This window comes from Leuciscus leuciscus (assembly GCF_965113295.1).
Source record: "Leuciscus leuciscus genome assembly, chromosome: 12".
Taxonomy (NCBI): Eukaryota; Metazoa; Chordata; class Actinopteri; order Cypriniformes; family Leuciscidae; genus Leuciscus; species Leuciscus leuciscus.
Window position 1 is genome coordinate 27,758,998 of NC_138736.1, and position 15,932 is coordinate 27,774,929.

Genomic DNA, 15,932 nt, shown 5'->3' on the forward strand with positions numbered 1-15,932 from the left:
ATAAATAATGGGTCATTCCATGTCAACTTAAAGGGATAGTTCACTTTGAAATAAATTTTTGGTATGTTTTAGCTTACCTCAAGGGCATCCAAGATGTAGGTGTCTTTTTTTCCGCAGTAGTTTCAATTTTGATATTTTTAGGTCAAACCGTTCTTGTCTGTCAGTCATATAATGCAGGTCTATGGTCACTGTCTCAAAGAGCATGCACAGAGTCCAAATTAAAACAATTCCCCGTCATCCAAATTAAACAATTCCCCATCGTAAGTACACATTGATGGCCTAAGACACGAAACGAGCGGTTTGTATGAGAAAACGAACAGTATTTATATAGTTTTTACCACTTATACACAGCCACGTCCAAGTGATCTGATCTGACGTGTACGCAGACTGGTGCATAGATATACACACTAGATGTCGTAGACAAGGCGACATCTAGTGTGTATATCTATGCACCAGTCTGCGTACACGTCAGATCAGATCACTTGGACATGGCTGTGTATAAGAGGTAAAAACGATATAAATACTGTTCGTTTTCTCATACAAACCGCTCGTTTCGTGTCTTAGGCCATCAATGTGTACTTACAATGGGGAATTGTTTAATTTGGACGATGGGGAATTGTTTTAATTTGGACTCTGTGCATGCTCTTTGAGACAGTGACCATCGACCTGCATTATATGACTGACAGACAAGAACGGTTTGGCCTAAAAATATCAAAATTGAAACTACTGCGGAAAAAAAGACACCAACATCTTGGATGCCCTTGAGGTAAGCTAAAACATACCAAAAATTAATTTCAAAGTGAACTATCCCTTCAACCAGAGGTCCCAGACTAAAATAATGTTTCTGGTGAAGAAAGCCCAATATTAAATGCCATGGATGTATATTTTTCTATTAGTAATCCACTATTTTATAGAGGGGGGTCAAAATGACAATTTTCACATGAGATTTTGACATAGATTACAGGAGGGTAAAACGAGTTTAGAAAGATGGCAGCATCATTATTTTATTTTTACACAGAGATGGGTGGGTCTGTTATTAAATTCTGTTGACTTTAGCTATCTTTGTTTCATTATATGCCAACAGTGAAAGTTTAAAAATGGGAAAAAGCACTTATTGTGTGTTTGCATGCCTATATACCTCAAGAAGTATCTTAATATCCTTTTATATTCTGGTTCTTATCAAACCTTTCTTTTGGTATTCTTTGATAACCTTTCTCAAGGCCCAAAATGGTTCATTTCCAGAGATACAGGGATTTCAATGTGGCTCCATGTTTTGGTAAATTGTACACATTTTCAGTGGTCAGTAAATAAAATGAATAAATAAATAATAAAAAATATGGGTCACTGTGCTTACAGATACTTTTTCTTTTAAAGATGTAATACCTGAAGAAAGAATGTCTAAACTAGAAATGGATCTCAGTTGCAAAAATATTATTTTTCCAAAGTTTGCGTGCCTGTAACTTTAAAGTATTAAGGATCTCTTAATATTCTTCTAGATTCTAATACTTAATAAACTTTTCTTTTGTAACCTTCATTTTTAAGGCCCTATATGGTTCAATCCCATAAATATTGGGACCCCAATGCAAGTCCATGTTCAAATTGTTGAATTTTACCCATTTTCAATGGTCGAAAACCAAATGTGGGTAACTTTTCAAACATCTGATACTTTTTGTGTTTAAAGAAGAATGCCTGATGATCAAATAATGCTGAAACTAGAAATGTATCTTGTATCTCTCTATATAAACTAAGGTCTTTGATGACTAGCAAGTTCAAAAGAAGAGTGTTTATTTAAAATAGAAATCTTTTGCAACATTCTAAATGCCTTTACTGTCACTTTTAATCAATTTAATGCACCCTTGCTGAATAAATGATTATAATGGCCCCAAACTTTTGAAAAGAAGTGCATATTCTCTGAAAGAGTGTTGCAAGTGTTGCTTCTCAAACAAATTTTCTTCTAGGATGTTTTTTTTTACTGAAATATTTGACAAAAAAGATCTGTTTTTGGTGTGTAAAAAATCTCATCAAAAAGTAATGGCTAGTTGTGAGTGATATCATTTTTTTAATCATTTTCTATTAATTACAGTGACCCTCCATTTTTTTGGAAACAATTATAATGTAAAAATTTTGGCCACCAATTAAAGATAAAATTGGTCACTTCAGTGGCTGAACATTATGACAGCTAATTAATGTTCATGAACCCAGCTAAGAGAGTTTATAATATGTTTCCTTCCCATTTTTTAAAGATCATACAGATGTGATACATGTCTGAGCATGCGCTTTAACTGCTAGGCCACGGTTCCTACCAGAATTCTTTGGGGTTCTAAAGCACTGCAATCCAGGACTTGCTGCTGCATTGTCATTATGAGCAAGCATTTATTAGAAAGGTTCGGCTCCTTAAATGCTTGTCTTAATTGCACAGCTTTGGGGCACAATAGACACATTCTTAATTACGGAGGAGGTTGGTAACCATGGCACGGAGGAAAGTCGCCACACGGCCCAGCTCAAGCATCGCCTTCTTATGTCATTTAACCTAATCATGTTTGATTGATTACTGCAGTCTCCAAACACAGAGCCCAAATGAGGGTCATTTTACACAGGCGGACCGCAGGGCAGAGGGGTTTGTGTACACATACAGGAATTAATTGAGAGGTTGGATAATTCCAGCATTTTGTTCACATTACTATTTACATTCAGTACGTTATGCATCATCCTAATTGCACAGAAACAGAAAAGAACATACTGTTAAAATGCATTGGGATATTTTTTGTTGTTGTTGCTTGTAGCATGTTCTTCTCAAAAATTCAAATAAGCCACAGTAAATTGGCAGTATATTAAAGACACTTGATACAGACACTTTTTTCATTTTTCAGGTTTCCTAATGATTTTCTTGGATACTGAGCTGTTGAATTAGCCCATATTTTGCTGGATAAGACGCACCACCCCCTTGTTCCCACCCTGGTCTGGGATCTTTTCAATATTTCAGCAGGAAAACATTTTGGTAAGTCGCAACGTAATTGAACTTTCAGTGGTAGGAGTTGAATAAACATGCTAGCAGTGATTGCACTACATAAATGGCTCTTTTACAAAAAGGGCGGATCTTCTGTTAGATACGAATCTTGATCAGGTTCTTGTTACATTCTTGGTACTTGTTACTTTTGACCTTTTTTCACTTGGCTGTAGACTTTGCTTTGTGGTATCGATGCATCAGTTGGCAGTTACCGAACTGCGTCGCATCGAAAAAAAATCTGCCTTATGTTAAGAGTTGATCTTTTGTGTAGCTGCGTGATGTTTAGAAACATGTTAAGCACTAAATGGATGCATTTCACAAAATGTCAAAGTGCAGGAAGCAACGACGGTCACCATTAACCTTTCTGCGGTAATATTTCTGTATATCGCTTCTTTATCCTGCTGTGCTTCTCAATCTGTTTCTTTCTGTCCTTTATTCCCTCTCGCGCGCACACTCACAAAAACAAAACCTCTCCCTTGTGTCTGTGAGCTGTGTATGTAGGGAAGGCATAATGAGGGAACTCAAAGCAGGTTATGATTGATGCTGTCCAGACCTGCGCAGGCCTGGTCTGACCGTGCCAAGACTAGCACATTTAAAGACGACTGTTTTCGAAACGTTTTCCTCACCACCTTTATATTCGCCATGAAGCCTTTCAGATGTTTTTGTTCACTTGTATGCTTATACATAACCCAGTTGTTCTAAAGAATTGAAAAAATGCTGAATTCTTCATTTCCTGTTGATGAATTTGGGAGCAAAAAGATTAAGAGTGAAACACACAAGGGACGTATTTAAAGCAATAAAAAATCCTGGAACTTTGGATTTAGATGCTAACATGAACACCCATATTTGAGTAAATTATGAACTTTCTTCTGCGGAACACAAAAAAAAGAGATGTTTGGTGTCTCAAAGTTTAATGTTCATGCAGCCGTTTGAAAGTGAATAGGGACTTGAACTTATTTTATTTGTTTTTTTATTTATTTATATAAAACAATTTTTTTCTTTTTTTCTTTATTTGTTTTTTTTATATTATCATAAAACATTTTTTTTTAAAGGAGCAGCGTAAACATCCGGCCTAACATCATCTTTTGTGGTCAATGGAAAAAGTAAGTTGTGAATTTGCAATGACAGAGTGAGTAAATGATGACATAATTTTCATTTATGTGTGAACTATCCCTTTAAGATCTTTTTCTCACATTTGGCAACATTTATGTAATTTCTGTGAGTAACATCATAAGTGTTTAGTGAAACCAGGGGAGACGGCCGAGCACATCTACAGAGCGGCTTCACTTTTAATTTGAGGCTGTTTGGTGTCAAAGTTCTCAGCACAGGATCAGGCAGGAGAAACTGGCATATTGTTCAGGCTGTCTTTACTCTCATCTGTGTAATCATGGAAAAGCTGAGGCACTTCCTGGGATGATGGGCTCTGTCCTTTCTCTCAATCCTTTGCTCCCAACTGAACATATCTGCATGTGAAAGCAATGGAACTGAAGGCATCATCTTGTCTTATTTATCTGTTACTTTGTGTAACACTGTGGTCATACCAGCTGTTCTTTTATCCATTCCACTCACATTTATAGGTTACAATATCAGTGGCGATTGCTCTAAAGCTACAGGGGAAGTATTATTATTATTGTTATTATTATGTTTTTATGTATATTCACAACATATAATCTACATTTTCAGTCAGATACACTTGACTGATTTCACACGATCATTCCGGTCTGCGAAAATATTAAAAAGGCTGGATTATGCGTGCCAGGCCAGTAGTTGGTGATGTCACTTTGTCAAGAAACACTCCGCCGACACGTAATACGCATGTTTGAACATGTAACACGCATGCACATGACGTCACCGTTTTCACAAATCCACACTACACTATGGCAAGTGGAAAAATTGGTTTAAATCAGTCATATACTGTATGCTTGAACCAGAAAATGATACAGGAGAGGAAGAGGAAGAGCAAATCATATAGGGTTGTCTACAAGTCGATGTATCAGAATGGTAATGCGTTTCATGCATCACTCTATACAACGTCTGGCCTGCATTATGGGCCAATTTTAGTCCCCATCTCCTCCGCATAAAAATTTGACTAGAGCACAATAAGAAATATTAAATAGGAACCATCATGTCAAAATCACAGCCATTGTGGTCTGACTCTATCTCTCTCTCTCACTTTTTAATGACACGTTTACTCTCATTCATTGAGATCCGGGCGAAGCACTTCCACCTCTGAGAGGCTGGGGGCCGCATCCAAAGCTCCTCGCTTTGGGAAGGACAGAGTCCATGTTGTGAAAATTGACCCATCTCCCGCTCTTTCCTGTGGAGGTCGGCATTAGCGTGTGTGGCAAGGACTGAGGTTTAGCTATTTGCTCTGCCCCCTGGTGCCCCTGAGGGCCGTTTAAAGGCGTTTAAATGTCTCTCGCCCTGGCTGGCATGTTTGTTTTTGTTCTGTAGCCGGCTCATGCTACGTTTAATGACGCAGGCCTGGGTTTTGACTGATTTATCAGGGGCCATTAAGTCAGCGAAAAGGGAGCTGGAAAACACTTTTATGTCTGTTTCTGAAAACACAGCGTCTGCCAAAGCTTCACACCGCCATGCTGCTGCCGTGTTGCTCTTCGGGGAGCACCGAGATGGCAGGGTACATAAAGTTTTAAAGTTCCTGCTGGTGGTAGATTGTTGGTGTTGTATTCACGGTTTGTAGAATTATCTGTATGGCTTGGGGAAGAGAAAAGGGCTTGAAAAACCAAAATCTGGCCATTTGGATCTGGATATTATTATGTTAGTGGTTAGCTTAAATACACAAAGGAAGATTGATTAAGAATCAGCACGCACAAAAGTAATCAACCACACAAATTAACATGAAATAACACTCCAAATAACACAATAGAGCCTCAAAAAATATGTACAATGTCTATAACAGTGGCCGTCAGAAAGCTTGTGAAAATGAGCAGCTGTTTCCAATAAGGACGTGTTACAAATGACAGTTGTGTGTGTGTGAATGTACCTTTATCAGGAAGTGTTGTTGCCTATTAAATGAACCATCTGTAGGACAAGATTTTGGGGGCCTTGGGGACACGATTCTTTCCTGATAAAATGCTGGGAAATCAAAACCGTGTGTGGAAACGGCCCTGTAATCAACATCTGCACAAGCAGAACAAGTCAGAATTGGCTGTACGTGTCCCCGTCCTTGCCCTGTCAATCACTCAGGTGAGAGGAGACCGCGTAGATGAGCGCGTTAATACGTCTACCCCCACGGTTCTCTTTAACTTCCACTTGAAGATCGCTGGTGCCCACGCAAGGCTCTTCTCCAAACCTGCTGAATTTCCAGATATAACGGTGTCGCAGTCATTAACCGAAGCGGTTCGCATTAAAGTCATTAATCGCAGACTGAAGTCGTTGTTCTTTGAGGTTTATTGCAGGATGAAGAATATCGCTGTGTCTGTCACTTTGAAAACTTCTCACCCGAGGTGTCACCTGATTTGTCAAAACAGTTCACAAAAGTGTTTCATCTTAGCTTAATTCATTCAATGTGAGGCGCTACATATCCGCCACAGAGGCACATAGCGGAACATGCCATTGCTCGACATTACACAACGTAGTTTTCCAGCATTGTTTTTTTTCTTGTCCTGTGTATTTTTGTTGTCTCGGCAGGAAGGGGTGGGGGTTGAGACATCATTAAGACTGGTGGGATGGCTGGTGTCTTTCCAGATCATTCTGTCAATGAGAGTGCCACTGACGGTAGACCATTGTTCGGCATGGCAGGCAGGCAGGGCCTCGTCTCCTCTCATCTGCGCGTGAGGCGGGCAGGCGGCCCGTCCTAGGCTCCGGTACCGGGGCGTTGATGATGTAAAGTGACACTCCGTCAGCTCTCATAAGACAACGGCCAGGCGTCGGCCCGCGCTTCCAGGGGCCATGCATAATTCAACAACAATGCAATATCCCCCCTCACCGAGACGCAACATCTCTACGTCCTCTTCACAGTCCAAACCCTCTTCAGACCCTGTCTGACACCAGCCATGAGCCTCGGGAGCAGCTACGCAGGTTCAGACACACACATGCATACACACATGCACAAATGATCAGGTTGCACTGGTAGTTAATGAACTATACGATCTAAGAGTGTCTTGTAAGGCATTGATCACATATACTGGGCATATTGGAAGGGCATTTTGCCCCTGTCAGTCAGCTTTATATTAATTCATACGTATTAAAACGTATGGCCTGCTTGAGTTTTTTTATGTATTTTTTGTTCGCTGTGTTTTAATGCTTCCTATTGCACCAAGATTTTACATTAAATGGTATCTAAATGGTATCTAAAATTGTTTAGCAAGCAGTAATGTCCTTTCAATCAAAGATTGAAATTCATTAATATTATCATCTGTAATTTTATTACATTTTTATTTTTATATCTTTTTTTACATTTTACATATTAATGTATTATGTATAGTAATTTAACATTATATTGACACACACACACACACACACACATACAAAGTTAATTATATATATATATACATACACACACACACACACACAAGATATTGATATTGTTTTTACTGAACAGTTCAATAAACAAGAAGTTAATTTTAAGTAACTTTTAAACTCAATATTGCCAGTTCTTTTGCACCACCAATTAAATTAATCAGGGATTTTGAGCGAAACCGGGTGAACAAATCTGAACAACACTTTTCACCACCTACTGTCATATAGACAGAAAGATATAGATATACTGTATATGTGTGTGACATTTTCTCCTCCCTTTTAGAAGTTGATAAGCCTATTTATTTTGCTGTCCTAACTATATGGTTAGTTGCATTTTATTATTGACATTTAGCATTGTTTTTCCATGATGCAAGACCTTTGACTCAAAAACAGTCAGTCAAGGAGGGTTTACATTCCTTACAGTGACATATGACTTGTGGGTAAATGTGTGTATGACACAGAGAAAGAGTTTACTGGAGGTAAATAGATACTACCAGGAGTTTCTCTCACACTCGATTTTAAAACACACAGCTCTCTGACATTTGATCAAAGAGGAGAATAGCAGCGGTGTGGAAAGTGTGTGTGTGTGTTCGTGTGGATTACAACATTAGATGAAACTACGGTGGAAGGGGCCTTTTTCACGCATGTGTGAGTTTGAATGTAGCTCATTCATCGCCGGGCTCAGAGTTCCTGCGTAATAATGGGTGATTCTGTAACCGAGTCAGACCGGAATAAAAAGACGGAACGGACAGAAAGAAAAAGAGCAAAGACAGTGTCTGCCAGTTCTTTCATTATATTATTTTCTCCCCGTACCTACATGAAGACGTTCGCTCACCATGCCGTTAACTCCAAACTACAGGGTGTGTGATAATAGACAGAACCATCATTTTGGCAGTTTAGACTAAACAGTTCTGATGAATGTATCGGTGGAAGCTAAATGTGGATCTTGTTTCCCGCCTTTTCTACAGCTGGTTTATCTGTGAAATCTGTGGTTCAAGAAAATGTCTGGGTGTTGGAGTCTTGAAGCAGTGGTTAGCACATGTGCTTCAGTCCTGTTTACTGTCTTTGTCCCCAAAAATATATCGTCTTCTAAGTGATTTAATAAAAATAAAAGATTTTATATTATTTAATATTTATTCTATTATTATTTTTATTTTATTTATACTTTTTATTTATAGAGGAGACAACAATTAATTTTATTATATATATATATATATATATATATATATGTTTTTGTTTGGCTACTTCTATTGATCATACAATTAAGTGACTTTTTAAATAAAATAAAATATGTCCAAATGTCAATTTAAACTGGATTTTTAATTTTTATTTATTTTATTAATTTTTAATTCCACGTTTTATTGATGGAGAGAAGACAACTATTTTTATTTATTTATTTTCTATGTGGCGCCTTTGGCTATTTCTATTGATTGTAAAACTGATATTTTTTTAATAAAATAAAATAAAAAAGATGATTGGCTCACGTGCCACTTGAAATGAGGCGCTACAGCGAACTGTCACCACACAATAAAGAGACACAAAACTGGTATTTATTGTTTGAATTTCTTCTTGTAAAAAATCACACAACTTATAATCTGAGACTTCTTTCATATCAAAAGTAACCTGCTCTGTCTGTCGACGTGTTGTCAATGTCCTCTTTGCTCCGCGTGATAGCATGATGTGTGGCATGAGAGTGCCATGGCTTGTCGGACTTAGCAACAGTAACTAAGGGGGCGGGTCTTTGCAAAGGGTCAATTAATACATAAAATGAGATTTATAGGCCTTATATAGACCCTTTTCAGCGGTGTGGTGTTCTGTCTTCCGGTTTACATTTCCACAGCATGAAGGAAGGTAAAATCTTACTGTTTTATGAATGAACCACTCGTTTTTAAATCTTCCCGGTCTACTGACGTTTGTTATAACATTCACTTCAAACATTACAGTGCTCATGATACCTATGTTAATAAGTAAATCCACTTCACCAGCTAATCACTATGTGATGCCATAGAGATATACAGAGCAAAATTCTAAAGATGGCTGCGCGCTTGTTTTTCTGGCACATAAGGTCTATAAAATATAAAAAGGTCTTTTTATTGAGAGAGAGGGGACAACAATTTTTTTTAGCTATTTATTTCGTTATTTTGGGGACTTTTGGCTACTTCTGTTGATAGTCCTTGAGTGACTAAGTGATTTAAAAATAAAATAAAATACTGATTGAACTTGACTGATCTGCCCTTGCCCAAAAATGAGATACAGCTGGAATGTCTGTCATCATTTAACATGTGGATAGTCTATGTGTGTGTGCATAATGATATAGGTGTAGATTTTTTTTAGCCCCTTTGTCGGGTGGGCTTGTAGGCGGACAGTTCACTGTCTCCGAAAGAAGATAGATGAGCCATCACATCAGTCATCACCCAGTTTAACATGCCGCCCCCAGTCCTGCTGGGGGCCTGTCAGTGAGGCCTCCCCAATCGCTCCCTTCAATTCTGCTTTCCTCATCAACCGCATTTCACATTCCTCCATTACTCTCCTCTTCTCCCACCTCCATTCTATTCTATTCCCTTCCCCATATCCCCTCTTTTTGCCTTCCTGCTGTGTGACTGCATAATAAACTCAGGTAGCGGCCCTTCCTGCAGACAAATGAAGCCAAAGGTTCCTCCCTGTCAGAGAGGGGAGTATGATTTCAAACGCACAGACAGGCGTCACTTCCAGTCTTTATCCGTAATTCGTTCTGCTGCGGCGCACAGAGCGAGAGGCCTGATGAGGAGGAGGCACTGTGCTGTTCTGCTCGGCGTCCCACTAAATTCGGCACTGTGGAGGTGAATATGGAATAGGGGCCTCCGCCGGGAGCCCTTGATGGTACAGAAGAGATTTAAATCACAGGGAGAATTTTTTGGGGGGCCTAAAGCAGTTTTTAGGCCCTGATAAGCATTTGTTTTAATAAAGTGGCCACTGAAAAGTATTTAGACACTTAAGGCGCACTTCAAAACCTATGAATGCTATTGTATTAGGGAACAAAATGTCAAGCCAAGTAAAATTTTATTAGAAGAAAGATTGCACAAGCACACTTGACAAAACATTTGAGAAAAAGTTTGTTAGGTATTAAATGGTTAAACAATAGATATACTGTTCAAGATGACTTTCTGGTTGTGAAACTTTAGTCGATCATGTCCACGGTAAATGTGACCTGTTGTTACTCTGCTTGGACAACTGTGTGGACTTGAAGAGAACTGACTTCATCCACTAAAAATGACAAGGTACCAGTTGATTATACGTAAAAAATGACAAAGAATGATATACTGTAGCATCATTTGTTTATGTATTCCATGTACAGTACTTAGATTTTTTGTGTCATGTAATATGACTCAAATTCATACATTTTTATTTTCCCTTAATTTTTTTTTGAGGGTTTTGTTGTGTTTAGGTTTAGTCTTTGAGTTTCTATAGTTCAAATTGAGATCCAAAATGTATTTATTTTTTTATTGACCAAAGAGAGATTGACAGTGCATATTGTTGCTCATCTTCATGAAAATTGATATTGTTTCTTCAGTTAATATTGTTGTTCTGTTACACGAGGTAAAGATGCATTTGTCAAGGAGCTGAACATAAAACAAGTTAAAAAGCAATTTACACATTTCCAGGTGTGAAATGAATCGAAGCACAGTAGATGTTATAGGCTAGTCTTTAATTTGCATTAGAACAAAAACAGTTCTTAATTGTTTTCAAATTTACTGTTGAAAAATAGATAAACAATATAATTTATTTTTTTAAAGCATTCTTTCTTTCTTTCTTTCGCTCGTTCTCTCTTTCCGCCCGTCTCCCTCCGGCTCTGGATGTGCAGGGGAATACAGATGTGTCTCGAAGTCCTGATTGCGATCACGTTGTAGCTGGTGCAACGCTATCTGCCCAAAAACCTGTGAATTGATAATCCTCCTTTTTATTACAAAGCCCAGGCCAGCTACATGTAATCATTTATACTTGCTGCTATCTCTCTAGAACAATACATCAGCTTGCTTCATGAAAGATGGTGCACCCACAAGCTCTTTTTCAAACCCTGCCCCCCTCCATTTTATTCGGTGAAAAAAGAAATAACCACCATGGATAACCAGGGGACGACAGACAGCTACATTTTAACACAACGTATGAATTTGCGTTCTGTCGTGTAATTAAGGGGAGAGAGGGATTTCCTACACAAAAACGACTAGCTTAACAAGCATGTTTAGTCAGCTATCGTTTACCATGCCAACACAGCAGTGTGCAAACAAGCCGACGACTCTGCTGTCCCCCCACTGATCCCAGCATGCTCGGGGAAGAGGAGGGAGGGAAATGAACGGAGAGAGAGGCAGAAAGTAATGTGAAACGGCGTGATAATGGATCAAGGAACAGAAAAGAGGATTTTAAAAAGAAGGAAGCGGGGGTTTGCTTAGTGACTCTGTCTGATAAAGCTCCTGTACCTATTGCATACCGCATTGGGAGCCGTTCAAACGAGCGGCGGTGAGTTAAATCACATGAAACAGGTGATTACACTTGGGCTTGAGAAGCGTTTCAGACTCTGACTTGGAGACAGTATTGCCTCTGACACCTTCAAGAACACGGAATTGTCAATGATATTGAATTCCAATGGACTTTCAGAAGGTTCTTTGCCTCCCAATGTCACAAGGCCGTCACGAGAGACGGGATTGATTTTGTCATGCATACAGCCCCGCTATAAAGTACTGATACTCTTTGAAGGTAAATGCTTCGAGCAAGGACTCTGCTTATTTAGCGCCCTTTTTAGTTGAAATGTTTGTAAAAAAATAAATAAAAAAATGTTGCTAGCTTATTTATTGCCCTTTAGTGTGCAGTGTTGCACATTGTGTAAGCTATAAAATGCCCTATGATTTTCATGTGACTGGGTTGTACGCGCTGCGGTAATAGGCATTCTGGTTGACTTCCTACTGTGTGTAAAAACAAGCCATTATTTTAAATATATATGTACATATATATACATACATTTACAATATATATAGGCCTACATGTGGATGATTTCTCCACAGTGTTTTAAACAAAAACTTTTTAACTACAACAATAATTTAAACTAACTAAAAAGTACAAATACCACGTTTTTAATACATTTTTTGAATCAAGTGCCCCGGATTGAATGACCATGATGCTATGCTAGTAAATGGATGCAATGCTAGCAAATGTTTGATAACTTATTTATTGCTCTTTAGTGTGCAGTGTTGCACATTGTGTAAGTTATAAAATGTAGTGCCCTATGATTTCCATGATTCGCAAAACATGGACAAAGTTGCAGGAAAAAAATGGAAAATGGAATGGTCTTTATGTGAACAAGCGGCACAGTTTGTCTACTACACGTTCTCAAGCATGCGTGGTGCTCGTGGTGTTTTCAAAGTCTGTCGACTCACTATAGTAGGACACTCCACATGTACTTCATCTCCAGAGCTGCTCTGAGAGTCACTTCACTGACATTTCACTCTTCATTTGATAAAACATCACACAGAAACTCAAAGGTCTACACTGCAACCCACCAAAATAAAAGTTGAACTTGAAGAAATGATGACAGGAATAAATTACTATTGTACTGTACAATGTACTGTACTTCTCAAAGTAAAAATAACAGTTCATTTAAACATAATTTTTTAAGGAATATCACACCGTTTTTCATCCATGTTTTCATTTAAACAGTAAACCTCTTTTGTGCAACACTTTGCCCAATTTTTGAATTTATTAAATCATAAAACACAGGATCCTAAACAATTAAAACAACATAGGACATAAAACTTGTCATAGGCCACTGTTCCTGTTAAAGTCATCGCATTAGGGACTGTTCGTTTTTTATTTAAGGGGCCACCGGAGGAGTTTTGAGATCTGTTGTCAAAAAAGACATGACCCTCCCTTCGCCAGCAATACATTTTTCTATGACCCTCCAAAATGTTTGTGAAAAAAGGCATGACCCTCCCCGATAATTTATTGATTAGCCTACTTCTGTACTGGTTTGCGCTTGGCAAAGATGTTCAGATAGCCATTGTTTTTTTTGTTTGTTTTTTTTAAACCATAAACTCTTGCTTTCTCATCTTACTAGGGCTGTAACGATAGACCAAACCTACGATTCGGTTCGTTCGTATCACGATTTTTGATTTTAGATTTGAAAAAAATCATGTTTTCGGTGCTGATGTTTGTGACTCGTTCAACATGTGGGTGGGGCTGCCAATAAAGCATCTAAAAGCTGTCACAAAGAACCAGCAAAAGTAATGATTATTAATATGTCAAATATAGCATGGAAACATTTTAATTGTTTATTAATAAACAAGTGTTTTCTGTGTCGACTGCAAAGATGAAGTTGACGATGCGTCGCAATCTTCTCAGAACGCGCCAGAGAGAAATGCACATTTCATAAGCAGAAAGCAGTCTGTTTTCCTTCGTTTTGAATTGTTCTGTTTAAAAGTAGACATTTCAAGCTTTCTATATATTTCTCAGGTCTGTGAGGCAAGTAGCATACCTTACGCTGAGTTTCTGTTCATTTATGAGACAAGAGTCCAGTTCACTCGCCCGCGCCTCCGTGATTATCTATTTTCTACTATATTTACTTCTTATTTATTAAATCCAGATGAAACATTGATTAAAATTAAGATACAATTAATAAAAAAACGAAATTCACTTTAAAGAAAGGCTTTGTGCTTTCTGTTTGAGGTCTCTGTGAAATTTTTAAAGTCGCTTTCAGAGCAGTCATGTCCGTAATGGAGAACTGTCACGCCAGTAACATTTTTTTTTTTTTTTTTTTCACATAAATGCGAACACGAAAAATAAAATAAAAATAATATTTTATGTTCTGTGGAGGCCGATCTTTATTCATCCGGTGGGTATATATCTTTTGGTTTGCACAGTGTAATTTATAGAAGAATTACTAAAACATATTTTGCCACCTAAAAGTTAAAGATTTTTTTGTGTCACGTCACGTCACATGTGTATTTCCCTCATATTAAATATAAAATGTAATGTGTAGACTGATATTTTTCTAATGTCTTGACTCCTTTATTTTTCTAATGTCTTGACTCCAAAATATTGGTATTAAATGCATTTTCTGAGAATTTATATTTCAAGTTTTGACTGCAAATGTTACGTCTATAACACTGGAATCGCCCAATTTTAACGAATTTATCCTCAACTAGTTTTTGTGGTGTAGGTCTACGTATTTTATTATGTTAACTTAAATAATACTAATAGTAATTTAAAGATGTGGTAGCCCTACATCTTACACATCGTGGAAACAAAATAAGAATGGAACTAAAATATGGTAGTATCGCGCTACAGCGCACATTCTATCAGCAGCAGTTCTGGCGCCTCAGTCGCAATACTGTAAAACTCGACGTTCACATCACATGTTAATGCAGTGGTAGAGTTACACTCACAGGAGACTGTGCACTTATTCGCAATCACAAAAGTTCATTATTTGCTCGTGCTTTAAAGCTTTGCCGGTTAAACATTTCATTGGCATTCTGTTCTGACATGATGCATTTTTTCTAAGCGCGAACTGAAGTGCGCGCGCACTGTCAAACAGCGCCAAACTGGATTTTTGTTGGGTCAGACCCATCTGATATCGAAGGGGGGGCTGATAACGCGAGATCAACATGGAGCTAAATGGAAAAAAATATCACCAAACAAGCCACTTTGAAATGTTGCTGTTTTCATGTATATAAAAGTTGGGTGACCCTCCCCCTAGACTAAAAAAAGTTGATCCCTCCCCTCAACAAAGAATAAAAAGACATGACCCTCCCCTATTTTCCTCCGGTGGCCTCTTCCATAAATACCGAACGGTCCCTTAATAAAGTTTTATGAAATCAATAAATTAGACATTGTTTTTGATTATTAACATTTGATTAAACCATTCAAGAAAATTCCAGATCCAGAAAAATGAAAACAGAATTTAGGAAAATGTTTTACTAAATTTCCTAGGGCCCTAGAAATGGGCAACGTCAGCCAGAGGACGTTTTGATTCCCACATGTGTGTGCGGCAGTTTGTGCATTTCTGCTTTTGTCTGAACTTGTTTATGTGCATACGCATATGTGTGTGTGTGGCATCCGTGGAGGCCGTCCTCCCCTCTCGGAGTGACCCTGTGTTCGGGGGGCTTATCTCTGTGCTGTTTCACATTATTGATAGCCTGTGTGGGTATTGACAGGGGCATGTGGGGCGGAGGAGCGAATCAAGACTTTGATATGACATATTGTGCATCTCAGCAGCTCTCATAAATAATTCTGACACGTTTTTGTATGCATGGGAAGGTCTGTGATTCGGCCTCCCCATAAAAATAAACTTCTATTATGGAATGTATTTGTCAAGTGGGTGTTTGATGGATGGGGCGGCGTTTAGTGCATGGCAGGTGGAAGGCTCGCAGACGCACTACCTTCTGGGGAGGATTTGCCTGGGCCGAGCTGCTATAAT

The 15,932-nt window shown here is 38.3% G+C and overlaps 1 long non-coding RNA gene across 1 annotated transcript in view; it reads left to right on the top strand.

The window, feature by feature from the left end:
- Positions 1-15,932, top strand: part of LOC309510808 — a 201,807-nt gene that overhangs the window by 120,291 nt on the left and 65,584 nt on the right. The window contains exon 6 of the long non-coding RNA XR_014210439.1: positions 2,871-2,998. This is a non-coding gene — a long non-coding RNA (uncharacterized lncRNA). The remainder of the gene's footprint in view (positions 1-2,870; positions 2,999-15,932) is intronic.